Consider the following 15,790-nt stretch of genomic DNA (forward strand, 5'->3'; position numbering starts at 1 on the left):
AAAGCAGCTATCATATTTCTTATATCTTACATATATATGATGTAGGACATACAGGAGGATATATATATATATATATATATATGTGTAATGATATTTTTAAATCAATTGATTAAATTAAATTCTAATAATATTGCTTAATAATGTGTTGGCGATTCTCTACCTAAATTGCATCCCTGTTCCTAAATTTTGGCGAAATCCTTTCTTTAGTATAAAATATATTAACATGTTGGCGCCCGCCAAATCGCCAAACTCATAAATCTGTCATATTACATAAAGTCCTTAAGAACACTCCTGATGAGAAGATAGCGTCACCTCGTGATTTCAATTAATATTGCTGATTGGATGAGCCTCGTGACGCACACAGATGTATAAATACTGCTTCTGCTCAAGGTACGAGGAAGAACGCTTGTGAGATGGATGCTAAAATAAAGCTAACACTTTATATAACAAAATTTGTCTCATTTCTGTTGCCCCGGCTGCACAAAACAAATAATGTATGAGAAATTACATTTCAGAAAGCCGGTAGGATTCCACCTTCAAAGGGATTATCTAAAAAAGAAGATACCCCAAGGATTATACGGATAAAATGTTACGCACTTTAGATGAATTTGCCGCTGTGCGACTTCTATGTTTCTACATTTTTCTCTAGGCATTCTTGCTTCAAGAGAATCATCCTTCTGTTACCTGTATTCTGGTATTCTGCAGATTATTTTACGTCCAGAGAAGCATCCTTCTGCCCCTGTGATGCGTGATCTGTGTTTCCATCGAAAGTTCGTCGTTCATCAAATGTGCTGTTACCGTTGACCTACTTTTGAGGATGGAAATCTTTCCCTACGTCTACGCCATTCTGTGTTGCTCTCGAGAGCTTTGTGCTTGTGTGGTGATTGATCGTGTTTTGCGAAAATCTAATCAAGAGTGCACAAAAATGTGTATTTTCGTGTTGATTTCATCACTCGTATTCTCGTCTCAATAAGTCAAACAGAAGCAATTAGTAAAATATCAGTTGGCGATGCAACTGATATTATTACTATTGAATTATAATTACTGATTTAATAATAGTGTTTTTATTTTGAAAATTTTAAAAAGTATTATTTTGGTATAAATGTATTTTAAATTTGGTATTTAAAGGATGTATTTTGGTTTTAATATTGTTTTGGGAAAATTTAAAGAGTATTATTTTTGAGTTAGTTTTATTTATGAAAGTATTATTAAGAGAATAATGGCTAATGAAAACATCTCTGATCCTGATGATTCATTTAAGGGCAGTTAGCGCTGAAGCTGAAACAAGTATAATTCTCTTTGACACGCAGAATGATATGGATATAAATTCATGGCTTGAGTACTTTAACAAAACTCATTTAGATAAAGATGAAACGTGGAAGCTTAATAATGTAGCTCAATATCTAAAAGGTAATGCACTTAGCGTATATGTCAAAAACTGTCATAAAATTACTAAATATGTGGAATTAGTCCAAATTTTAAAGGAAAATTTTTTCGACCCCACTTTAACTACGTTTGGTGATTTTGCCAATTACAAGTACAATCATAAAGAGGACATAACGCAATATTTTCGCAAAAAATTAGATATTGGTAAAAAATTAAATCTAACTCATGAAATGATCTTGGAGGGTCTGACGGATGGCCTTCCTATAGAATTAAAATCCTTAATGACGATCAACGCACCCTCTGACCCCATCTCTTGGCTTACTCATGTCCATAAGCTTATTAAGATCAGCGAAAATCAACAAATCAAAAGTGCACCTCCCAGATTTGTTACTCCGATTGGGAACAGTCCCCAAGATTACAATTGATTTAATAGAAGTAGAATTTCAGCTTCAAGCTATGAAACTACTGTAAAACAAGAATCTCCTAGACCCAACAATTTCCAACATTTTCAGAGACCAAGTAATTTTTATAATCGGTTCAGTGGTCCAAGATTTACAAGCCATCATAATTATAATTCTGAAAATAGATTGCCATTGCCACCCAGTCCCTGTAGATTTTGCACCCGGAACGGAATCCCAAATGCTTTTCACTGGTTTCAGGTTTGTCCTTTCAAAGGGGAGAGATCTGATACACCTAATGTTACGTTCTTGCAATAGAACCAACCCCAGAAACCCCTCACAGTATTTGACTATTAAAGGTGTTGGGATATTTGTCGAATAAGAAACGTCTAGAGTGTGTTGTAGACAGTGGTGCCACCATATCAATAATTTCTTGCAAAACAGCTAGACAATTACGTTTAAAAGTACAAAGAGTTAGATCATTTTCAGTAACCCAAACTAAAGGAAAAATAATCTTCAACAAAATATGTTGTATACAAATGAAAATTGGACGGATTAGTAACCAAATTACCTTGTTTGTTCTTGATGATAATTTGAATTATGTAATTTTAGGACTTTATGAATGCAAATTATTTGAGTTGAGTTTTGATTGTACTAATTTAAAAATTAAACAGAGAGCTATTGTACTTAATGATGACTGCCATTTTGACAGCCGACCCATATCTCTACACCTCCAACTTCAAGGTGGTATGTTTATCCATGTGTTAATAATGATGATGATGTAAGAAATTTTCCAACCTGTAAATCTTGGACTACAAATCCAAAGGAATTAGTTTCTCAGTCTAACATTTATGTGAAAAATGCTGTTTCTAATACTGTTGATATCTCTACACCTCCAACTTCAAGGTGGTATGTTTATCCATGTGTTAATAATGATGATGATGTAAGAAATTTTCCAACCTGTAAATCTTGGACTACAAATCCAAAGGAATTAGTTTCTCAGTCTAACATTTATGTGAAAAATGCTGTTTCTAATACTGTTGATAACAAAGAGTATAACTTGGAAAAATTGTTAAATGATTATTCATCTGTGTTTTCTAAAAATAAGTATGATGTAGGAAAAATTAATATTGAACCTCAACGAATTAATTAAATTCTGATTTGCCTGTATCATTAAGACCTTATAGAACATCCCCTATGGAAGAAGAGGAAATTAAGACCCAAATTGATCAATTATTACAAGCAGGTATAATTAAAGAAAGTTGTAGCCCATATTCGTCCCCCGTGACTTTAGCACTTAAACGTGAGGAAGGTAAGAAAACTAGATTGTGTATAGATTATCGAAAATTGAATTCCCTGTCTAAAACAGATGCAAACCCTCTTCCTCGCATTGACACTTTGTTAGACAAATTAAGTAAAGCAAAAGTATTTTCTACAACTGATTTGAGATCTGGTTTCTGGCATATCCCGATTCACCCTGCAGATACCGAGAAATTAGCTTTTTACATTTTGGATTATTCGAATGGTTAAGACTCCCTTTTGGTTTCAAAAATGCTCCTGTAATTTTTAACAGAACAATTACACAAATATTAACAAAAAATAAAATTAATTTTGCTTGCAGTTACTTTGATGATATAATCGTCTACTCTTCCTCTGAGAAGGAACATTTAGAACATTTAAAAATTTTATTTGAGGTGTTTAAAGAGGAGCATATTAAATTGAATCGAAACAAATGTGTGTTCGCCAGAGATCAGATCACATTTCTTGGCTATGAAATAAAAAATGGTAGAATAATTCCCGATAACCATAATATAGAAGTTATTAAGAAACTTAAAAACCCCAGTAACACCAAAGAGTTACAAAGAGTTTTGGGAAGTGTAAATGTGTATCATAGATTCATTCCGAATTATGCAACTATTAGAGCTCCATTAAACAGACTCTTGAAAAAAGAAGTCAAGTGGGAATGGGATGACCAATGTCAAAAAGCTTTCGACGAAATGAAAAGAATACTGATTTCCAAACCTGTTTTACAATTGTATGATTCCAGTAGGCCATGTCATATTTTTGTTGACGCTTCTCAAACTGCTGTTGGAGCTGTTTTGAAACAACCAGATGAAAATGATGTCCTTCACCCTGTATCATATCATTCCCGAACTTTAAGAAATTATGAGAAAAATTATACGATTACTGAGTTAGAATGTTTGGCCATAGTAGATGCCCTAGACAAATTCTATTACTATCTGCGTGGACAAAAATTTGTTATACATACGGACCATGCGGCCCTCGTTTGGCTCAAAAACGTTAAAAATTTAAAAGGTAGACTCTTCCGTTGGTCACTCAAACTAAGTATGTTCAATTATGAAGTAAAATATCAGAAGGGCTCTACCAATATTGAAGCTGACATGTTTTCTAGACATCCTGTTTCACAGCACCTCCAACATTATGTACATTTACTTGATAGAAATGAAATAATCCAACAACAAAAAACTGATAATGTCTGTGGAAAAAATTACCAAGAGATAAATGATATGATGGTAATTAAGAAAAAGAATTTTTATAAACTTGTAGTACCTAAATCTTTAAGATTAAAATTGTTGAATAAAACCCATGAAAATTTTGGTCACCCGGGAGTTCAAATTATGCTTAACTTAATCACCCCTCAATATTATTGGCCTCATATTAGCGAAGATATCGGAAATTTTGTTAAACATTGTCATACTTGTCAACTTAATAAAAAGAGAAAACAGAAAAAATTTGGTCTTATGCAAGACGTACCCCCAACCGACAAACCTTTCGAATGTCTCTCTATTGACACTGTGGGAGGATTTAATTATTATAATTCTACAAAAAAATATTTACATATAGTTATTGACCATGCAACAAGATATGTATGGGCTTTTCCCTCTAAAAGTGTAACTTCAGAAACCTATGCCAATTGTCTAAAACAAATATTTCAAATACAAGTCCCTGAAAAAATTCTGAGTGACAGGAATGCAGCCTTCACTCCCTCTAGATTCAAAAAATTTCTTAAAAAGCATAATGTTAAACAACTTTTAACTTCATCTCACCATCCCCAGACAAATGGTAAAGTAGAAAGAGTAAATCAATCAATAGTAAGTCGACTAAAATGTAAAGTAAATTCTTCTTCTAAAAAAGTACCATGGACTAAAGTGCTAGAGCAAGTTGTTATCGAATATAACAACTCCCCTCATACGGTAACTAAGTTCACCCCAGCATACTTACTATTTGGTAACCTCCCTTTTGAATCTGCAATTGATCAAAATAAATACCCTTTCTCAAATGAAGCAAGAGCTTTAGCAAAGAAAAGAACTATCGAATACCACCGAAAGAATAAAACTAGATATGACATCAGATTTGTAGAATCTAAATTTCAACCTGGAGATTTTGTCCTTTACGAGGAATTCGAATACCCAAATACTAGAAAATTGACTTCACCCTATTCAGGCCCTTATCGGATTATGAATAAATTATCTGAAGTTAATTATGAAAACGACAGGGAAAATTTTCACACGAAGAAACCAACTGAGATTGTACATGCGTCAAAATTAAGGTTCTATTATCCACCCGAGAACTTTAAATTACATTATGAATAAATCAAAATTTATAAATCAATAAACTATCCATAACCCTTCTTTTAGTTTTCATCCTGTTGTCCCCCTTAATAGTTGATTTATCTCTCAATGTCTGAAAAGTTTGTCTGCCCTTTTCTTTTACTGGGCTCCTTCAAACTTGAGTTTCAGGTTCAATGCACTTTCCGTGTGGGAAACACTCAATTGAGGCTATACTACAAGTAGAGTACTATACCCTCACATTTCCTTGAGCTCCTGTTTTCCTATGTTGTGTTATAAATTGTAGCAACAGTTGAAAAAGTTAAATTTCAGTTGTTGAAAAGTTCATTTTATGTTTCTGCAGCATCGTGTACAAAAAACTGGTATGGATGTTGGAAGTTAAATTTTGTTTTGTTATCATTAATAAGAGAAAAATAGAGTGACAAAATATGTTAAAAACCTAGCAAAATGTGTATTTTCAACAAGAGTATAAGAGCACTAGTTTCGTGACATAAAAACTCAAATGTTTTCAGTGCCAATGCTAATCCATAATTCTAGCGCAATTAAATTATCCGGAGATCTCCAAAGACCAGTAAAAGACTGAAGATGAGCCTGAATGACAACTCTAATGATTGTACGGACTCATACACAAACTGTGAATGGCATGCCCTAAGATATAAACTTACAAATTCAGTTATATTACTATTTCCTATTGCCGCGTAGCTAACCAGCAATATGTTATTAGTGCTTTATTTGTTCTGCACTTAGTTACTATATTATAATTTCATTAATCATTTATTATATTTTATATACTGTATTAATTATATTCAAATATTTTATGTCATATTTTATGTAAACATTTTGTGTGCCTTGAGGTAAATCCAATCAGTTTTCCTACTCACTTAATTTCCTAATAACTAAATTTTCTGCTTTCACTATCTGGACTGTCTTGGGTCGACGGCCGCGACTGCAAGCCTTTTCAGATGGGGGGGGGGCTAATCTGTAATGATATTTTTAAATCAATTGATTAAATTAAATTCTAATAATATTAATAATGTGTTGGCGATTCTCTACCTAAATTGCATCCCTGTTCCTAAATTTTGGTGAAATCCTTTCTTTAGTATAAAATATATTAACCTGTTGGTGCTCGCCAAATCGCCAAACTCATAAATCTGTCATATTACATAAAGTCCTTAAGAACACTCCTGATGAGAAGATAGCGTCACCTCGTGATTTCAATCAATATCGCTGATTAGATGAGCCTCGTGACGCACACATATGTATAAATACGGCTTCTGCTCAAGGTACAAGGAGGAACGCTTGTGAAATGGATGCTAAAATAAATCTAACACTTTATATTCCAAAATTTGTCTCATTCCTGTTGCCCCGGCTGCACAAAACAAATAATGTATGAGAAATTACATTTTATATATATATATAGGGTGTTTCATATTAAATGGGACAAAAGGAGGAATATATATGTATCTATATATAGGGTTTTTCGTTTTGAATGGGACAAAAAAAACAGCATAATATAAATTCTGTAAGTAATTTATTAAGCTGAAACAAATTAATTCTGAAACTATAATTATACAAAGTTTATCTGACAACATCAAAAAATCTTCTGGTTACAAAATTACCACTACAGGCGCTGTTACCATCTACGAGGAGAAAGTGTACTGTATTTTGGAATACTCCAAAACAATATTGTTTATCATTCAAAAATATTTTCTCATGAAATTTGGCAAAGAACCACTGCATCATCACAACATTCGAATGGTGGGTGAAGCAGTTTCAGGACACGGGCTTCTTGCATAAGAAAACCAGCTCAGGACAAACAGCCAAAACTGAAGAAGTTGAAAAAATTTGTGAAACATTTTTATGAAGACCCACAAAATCAATGCATCATGTGAATTCTTAATTCAATATGCCTCATGTAATGGTGTGGTCTATGTGTTAAACATCCACAATACTGGCATACACCTTTCAGATGGTGCAGACCATTACATACAGCTTTCTGAGAGAATTTTCAAAATAAGCTGAAGGTAGATAGTTTCATGAACAAACTTGTATTTACAGATAAAGACACTTTTCACGTTTCTGGCAAAGTTAACTGCGATAATTAACGATGTTGGGGCATGGAAAATCCACATGGTGTTATAGGACATGAGCATGATTTTCCAAAGGTAAACGTTTTCAGCTCCATTTCCAACAACTGTGTTCCTGGTCCCTTTTTCTTTGTGGAAAAATTGATTAATAAATTTAACAAGATATGCTATCATAGTGGTTGTTCTCTCTTTTGGAGGAAGTGGTTCCCAGCTTCATTCTACAGGACTGTGCTCCACCATACTGGCATAAAAACGTATGCCAGTACCTGAATGATAGTCTACCACATTAATGGATTGGCCATGCAGAGTCAAACAATATGCCATTGCTTTGTTGGCCTTCGAGATCCCCAAATCTAATACCTTGCAATTTTTTCCTATGGGATTTTGTTACAAACAAAGTGTTCGTGCCTCCATTTCCCCAGGACTTATAGCAACTAAAGCAGCAGATAGCTGAAGTGCTCGAATCATTAACAACAGTATTCTATCATGAGTGTGGGAAAAAATGGAATACCGCATTTTGCTGTGTCACAAGAGAGGCACATATAGAATATCTATAAAAATTTGGATAACTATAGTTTCACTGCAAATTTGATTTTTCAAAATAAAGTAATTACAGCTTTTATATGTATGCTTTCTTTTTGTCCCTTTTAATGTAAATGAATATATGTATGTGTGTAAAATATGAAAACATGAAGAAAAATTATTAAACAATTACTAACTTAATTGGCAATAGCCTTTTAATTCCTAATTTTAATTTAAATTAAACCCCTTCAAAGGCTCTGTACTACATCACTGACATGGTTCTTTTCCAGCAGTAAACTATTGCTCATTCGCTGTGTAGGATACAATCAATGCACTCAGAGCTATTTATAGGGCCTGCTGTTTAATATGCATCACTTTCTCCTATACTGTGACCTAGCTAGCATCTATTCACCCTTCTGCAGTACTCATCCATTGTCCTAAAAATGTAATTGCATTTTATATAAAATTGTACAGTGCAGAGTGAATTCATTGTAATAAGTGATGTCTACAGAATGTGCTTCCAAAGGATTGCTTATGTTCAGAAAGAAAATGTATTAAATTATCAAGCTAGTTGCTCTTTGCCAAGCTTCCAGTCTACTATGAAATTAGTATTTCAGCTACTTTCTATTTTCATTTCAACTCTTGCCTTTTTCTCATCATACTATCAAAATATCATATCTTTGAGGTGACATGGATGACATCAAGTTCGTATGTACCATGAAAAAGTATTTCCATTTGCAAAATTATTGTGCCTTACCACATTTCTTTATGCGTCATAAAAAAGTATTCTCTAAACAGTCAATGATTTAATGTTACAAGAGATCAAGCATTAGCATCAAATTTAAAGTATCTGCAAAAGTACGAGTCAAGAAAAAGTGACATTATGTTAGCAAAAAGAATCCAGGTTAATGTTACATGTTTTTCTAAAGAGTGTGTGTGATTTTCTTTGCTTCAAACTGCCAATATGTTTTATCATTGCATTTTTTTTTCACTATCCCAAATGTTAAATATCATGAGATATGTTTGTGATTACGTGTGTTTGTGGGGTGTAGTGGCAGGCCTCCTCATGGCCTTCCCTGGGTTACGCTAAATCTGCTACAGCTTTCCCACTTGTTGATGGCTATTAGAGATCCTCCAAACTGTCCTTTTCAGGGAAACAGCGCTTAGTGATAGTCCAATGGAATGTGGGTGGTTTTTCCAAAGAAAAGAAAACACAGCTTATGGCTGAATTAAATGATCCACTAATAGATGTATTCTTATTTTTTAGGCAAATGTGTCTAGGGACGATATGATCGCTATATAATCGCTAGTGGAATCTTTGTTCATATTAAAAAGAACTTGACATCCAAATTCAATATTATCAGTGACTTATCCTCTCATATTGGTGCTGAGGTGGTCCAAATCGACATTTGGAAACAAAAAACCCATTTCACTATTTATGCTTGTTATAGCCCACTGAACAATAATAAATTAAGTTTCCAGGGTCTTTCCTTCCGTAATAAAACTAAACTTTGTGGAGATTTTAATTCTCATAGCTCCAGCTGGAATTATAATGATTCTAATCATTCCGGGAGGATAATGGAGGACCTAATTAACTCAATGATTTTGTCGTATGGGCCAGAGCTCAAAAAGATCAAGATGGTTTAAACCGAATCTTAAACTCTGCGATCCAGAGCTTGAAGAGTGGTGTTCTGCTAATAATATGAGAGTTAATCACGGGAAGACTACTTGTCAGTTTTTCTCTCTCAACAGACAACACTTTACTCCTAGACTAATGTATGAGAAGTCGGTTTTGCAGCAGACAAATGTTGCCACCTATCTTGGCTATATTTTTGATAAGCGCCTAACCTGGAAAAAGCATGCAGAGCATGTAGTTGCTAAGGTGGAGCGTAGATTACCTATCCCTAAACGCTTAGCTGGTGTTAAATGGGGTTGTGGTAGAGAGACTCTCAACTCGACGTATAAAATGTATATTCGACCAATACTACATTATTGCTGTGAGATACTGATCTCGGCTACGCGAGATGTGATACAACGTCTGGAGGTCTTCCAAAATCAGGCACTGTGCATTATAACCGGGGCTGTTAAAACGACTCCCATTCTGGCAATGCAGTTGGTATCGGCAAACCAACCAATGACAAACCCGATTCAGAAAAATGCTTTCCTCTTTTTCCAGAGACTTATTCATCTACCAAGTAACCCTCATTGGAGGAATTATGATTATAATAAACAACGAAATCTGAAAACACAAAATGGCTTTCTTCAGTGTGTCCCTCGCCTAAAACAATACAATCATTTAAAAACACTGAAACCGGCACTGCTGTTTTTGCTAAATCCGCTGGATTACAGCTTCCTTGATGTGCAGTTGAACCTGGAAATGAAAGTTGATAAGAAGGAAATGAATCCAGAGCAAATAAGAACTATAGCTTTGGAAACAATTGAGCAACGTTTTCTGGCTGAGAAATGGATACATGCATATACGGATGGCTCTTTGAACGATAGGATTCAAAAGGCTGGAGCTGGAGTTTTTAGCAAGCTTTTCAGCCCACTCACTTTGATGGAGAACTGAAAGCCATTAATGTAGCTCTCCAACAATTATCATTGAGACAGAGCTCGTTCAGGAGGGCTGTTGTACTTGTCTGATTCGACTTCAGCAATGCAGGCCATCTCCTCTTACCAAGAGTGTAAGAACACATGCATTCAACAGCGTCAGGAAGTCATAAAAGAACTTTCCCACAAGATATCTTTTCAATGGGTAACTTCACACTGCGGTATTTATGGGAATGAGATGACTGATATGCTTGCGAAAAAAGGGGGTTACGGTTCTCCAAAAGCCAAAAACGAGTGCAAGCTTCCATTCTATTAAGCTTCTGACATCGCTAACATATCAAAAGACTATTAGAGATTTTGCCACTCGGGCTCGTGAGCGCAAGCCTTGAAGTGTTCTCTCATCAAACTCAGCTTTTGTTTCTAACCACCTGTAAACAGTTGTGGTTGCATCTTTTAACAGGACATGACTGTCCACAGAATCATTTATTTCGCATTGGACTAGCTAATTCGCCATTGTGTGTTTTATGCAATAGTGGACGGCCAATGACGGCGAAACATTTGGATGAGTGTGATGCACTGACAAATTTTTCTTGTAGATTTCAGCGCTATGGGCAAGCAAGGAGTTTAATGGCCTAATGGCCAATGTAACTGGCATTTGACAAATAAAAAATAAATAAATAAATGTTTGTGATTATGTACGTCATCAAAATGTTCATCTTTTTCGAAAAGTGAAGTAAATTTGAGGTTCCTCCCCCCCCAATGTCGAAAAAAGAAGTTGTGCATACTTCATACATGTACTTTTGAAATTAGCACAATAATATTTTGTTTCCGTTGAGATATTTGTAATCGCGTTCATACTGCTCAAAAAGAATTATAGCTTTCTGTCAAGTCCGATGCATTCTGAAACTTAAGCCTATTATACTTGCTTTTATTTTCTTTATGTTATTTTTTATTGGTTGTTTTATGTGTCTTATGTATGATTCACTAAACCATAATCTGCTGTAAAGTTACATATAAAATCTCTGTAAACTTTTTCTCTCTCCGTGTGTTACTCTGTAATAAATGTTTGCTTTTCGAACCACGGCGTTTTAAATATTCAACAGTTTCAAATAATTTTAGGTTATAAATCAGTAATTTTATTATTTTATAGTTTATTGGTAATGTTTAATGTGTTTATATGTTTGAGCAAAAATTTATTTTGATAAAATTATAGATGCAAACATGTTCTCAAGGAGAAGCCTTAAAAATGTGTCATGACCAACAAAATTCCCATCATCTTATTTAACGTATGGAAAATTAGTTGAGAATATTAGAATCTTTAAACTTGAAAACAATTGAAAATACATGATGGTTATTTCCAGTGGTGGAATCGTATCTCATAGAGGATGTTTTAAAAGCATGGCAAAGGAATTCACTCTTTTAGCCAGGTTGATGGAACTAGTCTTTCTCCTTTTACCAACTTGATAAATTTTTTTAAATCTGAAGTGGAGGGTGAGAAATATTAGCTGATGCAAAAATAAATATGTGGGCCTATGATCCAGTAGAAAAGGATGTTGAATTAGTTTAAAGAGATTTGAACATAGAATCCACTCTGGAGAAACTTGTACCAGTTTTAACCTTTTTGCAATGGCGCACCTTTGTTTAAGATGCTCGTGCAGGACAGAAGAGAATCGAAGGCAGTCACCGTACAGGACGGAGGTTTTGCATCACTAAGCCTAATTTTATAACAAAAATCAGAAAAACAAAAGTTTTGCTTCTAGCATCATAATTTTTCGTATCATTTTAGATTATTACTTGAGCTCTTATATATGTTAAAATTAGCCTTTAAAACATTTTTTTCTTTATTTTACATGAAAACATACTTAAAAAATTGCTTATCTTCTAAAATAATTTTTGGAAGCGCTATTCAAATTATTCCAAAGTTTTAACTGATAAAATCCCTCAATAAAGTTTAAAATTAATAAAAAGAACACAATAAAGACTATTTACAGTAAGAAGTAACAAAATTTAAAATGAAAACGAGTGTGGTAAATCTCGAAGCACAGAGAAGTATCACTTTGTAACTCTTAGAAAAAGTATCACTTTTTAACTCTTTAGAAAATGAATCAGTACTCTCATTTGCATTAGTAAATGGTTCACTAACCATTCTAGGGCATTCCTCCTCTGATAAATAGCACCTTCCCGCCATAACAGACTGGAGGTGAGGCTTTCCTAAATAAAAAAAGAAGGAACGGAAATGTATCTGAAGGCAATGCAAAACGTAAAAAAACTCCACACAGTAACCCTAAAAGACCGTACATAGTAGAGGAAAAAATAGAATAAAAAAAGGAATTGGATATAAATCAGATATGAGAATGTTTTCATTAGCATGCAGCGATTTAAAGAGCCCCCCTCTGTTTACGCTTTCTCTCCCCCCCCACCCTCGAACAGCTGATGAGTAAAATACCAAAGTCAAGTAGAATATATCAAACTCAAGGTCAGGAACCTAAAACTGTGTTCATTTCAAAAGTAATGGACACAGGATGCCATCTAGTGGCCTTCAGAAAAACGTTCCACCTTAAAATGCGTATATGCATCACCCATCCTCTGAATGCGATCTTTACTGACGTGTGGATGGGACACCCGGCTGTAAGAGGCATTCTTAGGCTGTAAGAGGCATTCCCAACTAATTTTCCATAGAGAATGCGTATATGGGACGCACATCCTGAAAGGGTTAAGAATTATGAGGAACAGAAAAAAAAGATAACCTTTTTGCAGAAATTAAGACTGTATTGGTGACAGAAAACTTTTCTAAAGGATAGGTTTGTTCCTAACGCAAACAAAGGAATACAAGAAATTTTGGCAATAAAGGTAGACTGAGATACTATATTATCAGAGAGTATTAAAAGTATATTTTTGAAACAGTACTGTAAATTACAAATTCTGAACGAGTTGAGAATACTGTGACATATAGAGCTCAGAGACAGAAGTTATTAGTCACTTCATGTATTTTGTAATACTAACCAACATGCATATGCCAGCATATTTTTGAGTTGTGAAGCTAAAAAGGAAATATTATCAGTTTTGTAGTGGCTAATTCGAGGGACACCATTAAAAGTAATTACCATTCCCTGCTTAGAATTTATTGCATGAATTTTGTGTGTGCGCCTTTCCAAATATATGATAGAAGCTCTTGCATTAGATGACACCCCAAAATATTTTTTAGGACCAGTTCAACCACAGCCATATCTTAGATTCAAAGAAATAATGCATGAAGAGCTTTTGAGGGCAATCGCACTAAGGAAACTTGCACTTTCAAGAAAGCAAATAATCAGTGATCATATGTACCAGGTCATTTTAACCTGGCCTAATTTATCTTCCCGTGATTATTCCCCTCATCAGTTTTCCGAATTAGATTAGTGGAGTGGGCCTGTTTGGCTCAAAAGCCAGCCAGAATTAAAAATTAAAACAAATGAAACTTTAGTTTTTTTTTTTTTTTTTTTTTTTTTTGTTATTGTTGTTTTTGTTTTTGTTTTTTAGGAGAGGAATAAATTTAAATGTAAATTGTGTAACTGCAAAAGTTGATAAAATTAAGTGATATGAGAGGTTCTCTGCATTTCCAAAAATGACGGAGTTTACATTAAGCAAAAAGATTTATCGAAAATTTCCAAAAGAAAATGATAAATCAAGAGTCTTTCCTGTCTGCTTCCATGATACATGAATCTAAAATCACACTTCTTTCATTTGTTCAAGTGCAGAGTTTTGCAGAGATTGAAGACTCCACAATGGCCTTTTGACTATGCAAGATCAAAGTAGCTTAATATGAATTAAAAAAAAAAAGTAATCGAATGAGATGATTCTTATGCATTCTGGTACCCAATTTTTATTACCTTCAAAGCATTACATCACTGACTGATTAAACAGAGAATACCATTTAAAGTGTTTGCGCACCGGCGTACAAACACTACCTGTTATAATTAGAGATGAATTCCCGATCACTGGTTGTAAGACAAGTGTAAAAGATTCTTAGCTAAACCTCCAATTACTGTATCTATTCAATTAGCATTAGACAGGTTTCTGAGATGCTTTCACAATTGAAATTATTGTCATAGATTCATGTAGCCCTCTGATTCTCAAAAGATAAAAATAAAGCCTTGGGAGTATTACTTATCTGTGTTATGTATCAACGAGAACACGTGAGACACCGAGATCTCCACCACGCGATCACTACACTTATTTCGATTTGATCCCTTTGTTACAGAAATTCTTTAATCCTGATGGACAGAGATCTGTACCTGTTTGTCCTCAAAATCAAGAGTCTTAGATGCCAAACACAAGGCTGTTGCTTTGTCCAATTTTTAGTTTTAAGCATGCAGACTGTTTAAGAAAACAGAGGAAAGTTGGTGAACTAAAAATAATTCCTTCATTTAATTAAGACAGCAGTTTTGCAGCTGAGGATGGTGGTTCAATAAAACCATCGAAACTAGTCCTGTGAAAAATTTTGAAAATGTAACGCTAATTTTTGTTGTTTGACTTCTGAATTAGTAATTCCTTCACCTAACATGATCTGTGATGAATTTAACAAATTTGGATGGACACTGATGAGAAAAACTCAAGTTACTACATCAATGACTGAAGAAGAATTTCCTAGTCACTTTCTAAAAAAAAACCAAACACATCATATGATAAACTTTCTGAAGGAGATGAAGAAATTTGTGAATTTCCTCAAATGCTGAGACAAGGGATATCCTACGAGTAGTAAGATCTCTCATTAATCAAATGATTCCAGAAACATTATGAATACGCACAGTTCACAGAAGAACTTTTGTGAAACAATTGCAGATAATCAACTAATAATTACATTTTTTGCTAATTAAAATACTATGGAAATAAGTATTCATATGTATATATTAAATCAGTTAAATTTCAATGATATTTTTAAGGATCTTTTCCTCATGGTTTAATGTTACCAAAATAGTCGCAGACAAACGTGATCACATTAAGCAGCATCTATTGTAAAGTAAAAATTCAATGTTTAGAAATCAGTCTTCTTAAATTTTAGAATGCAATGTATGCACACAAAATGCATAATGCATAACATTTACAAAGATGCATTAAAAGATTTACATAAATACGTTTGCACAATTATCGTAATATTTATTAATGGCTATAAAAATTCTCTTAAAGAAAAATAAAGAGAACATTTCTTTGAAAGATTCTAAAATAACTTTATTTAAATAAAAAAATAATTAGATTTTCATGTTTGCAAGAAAATTCT

General features: G+C 33.8%; 1 protein-coding gene across 1 annotated transcript in view; it reads right to left on the bottom strand.

The window, feature by feature from the left end:
- LOC118193446 (uncharacterized) overlaps positions 1–15,790 on the bottom strand; it is a 111,645-nt gene that overhangs the window by 47,117 nt on the left and 48,738 nt on the right. The window lies entirely within an intron of this gene.

Source organism: Stegodyphus dumicola, chromosome 3 (genome assembly GCF_044657685.1).
Source record: "Stegodyphus dumicola isolate Sdum_Otavi_A_Nest chromosome 3, ASM4465768v1".
Taxonomy (NCBI): Eukaryota; Metazoa; Arthropoda; class Arachnida; order Araneae; family Eresidae; genus Stegodyphus; species Stegodyphus dumicola.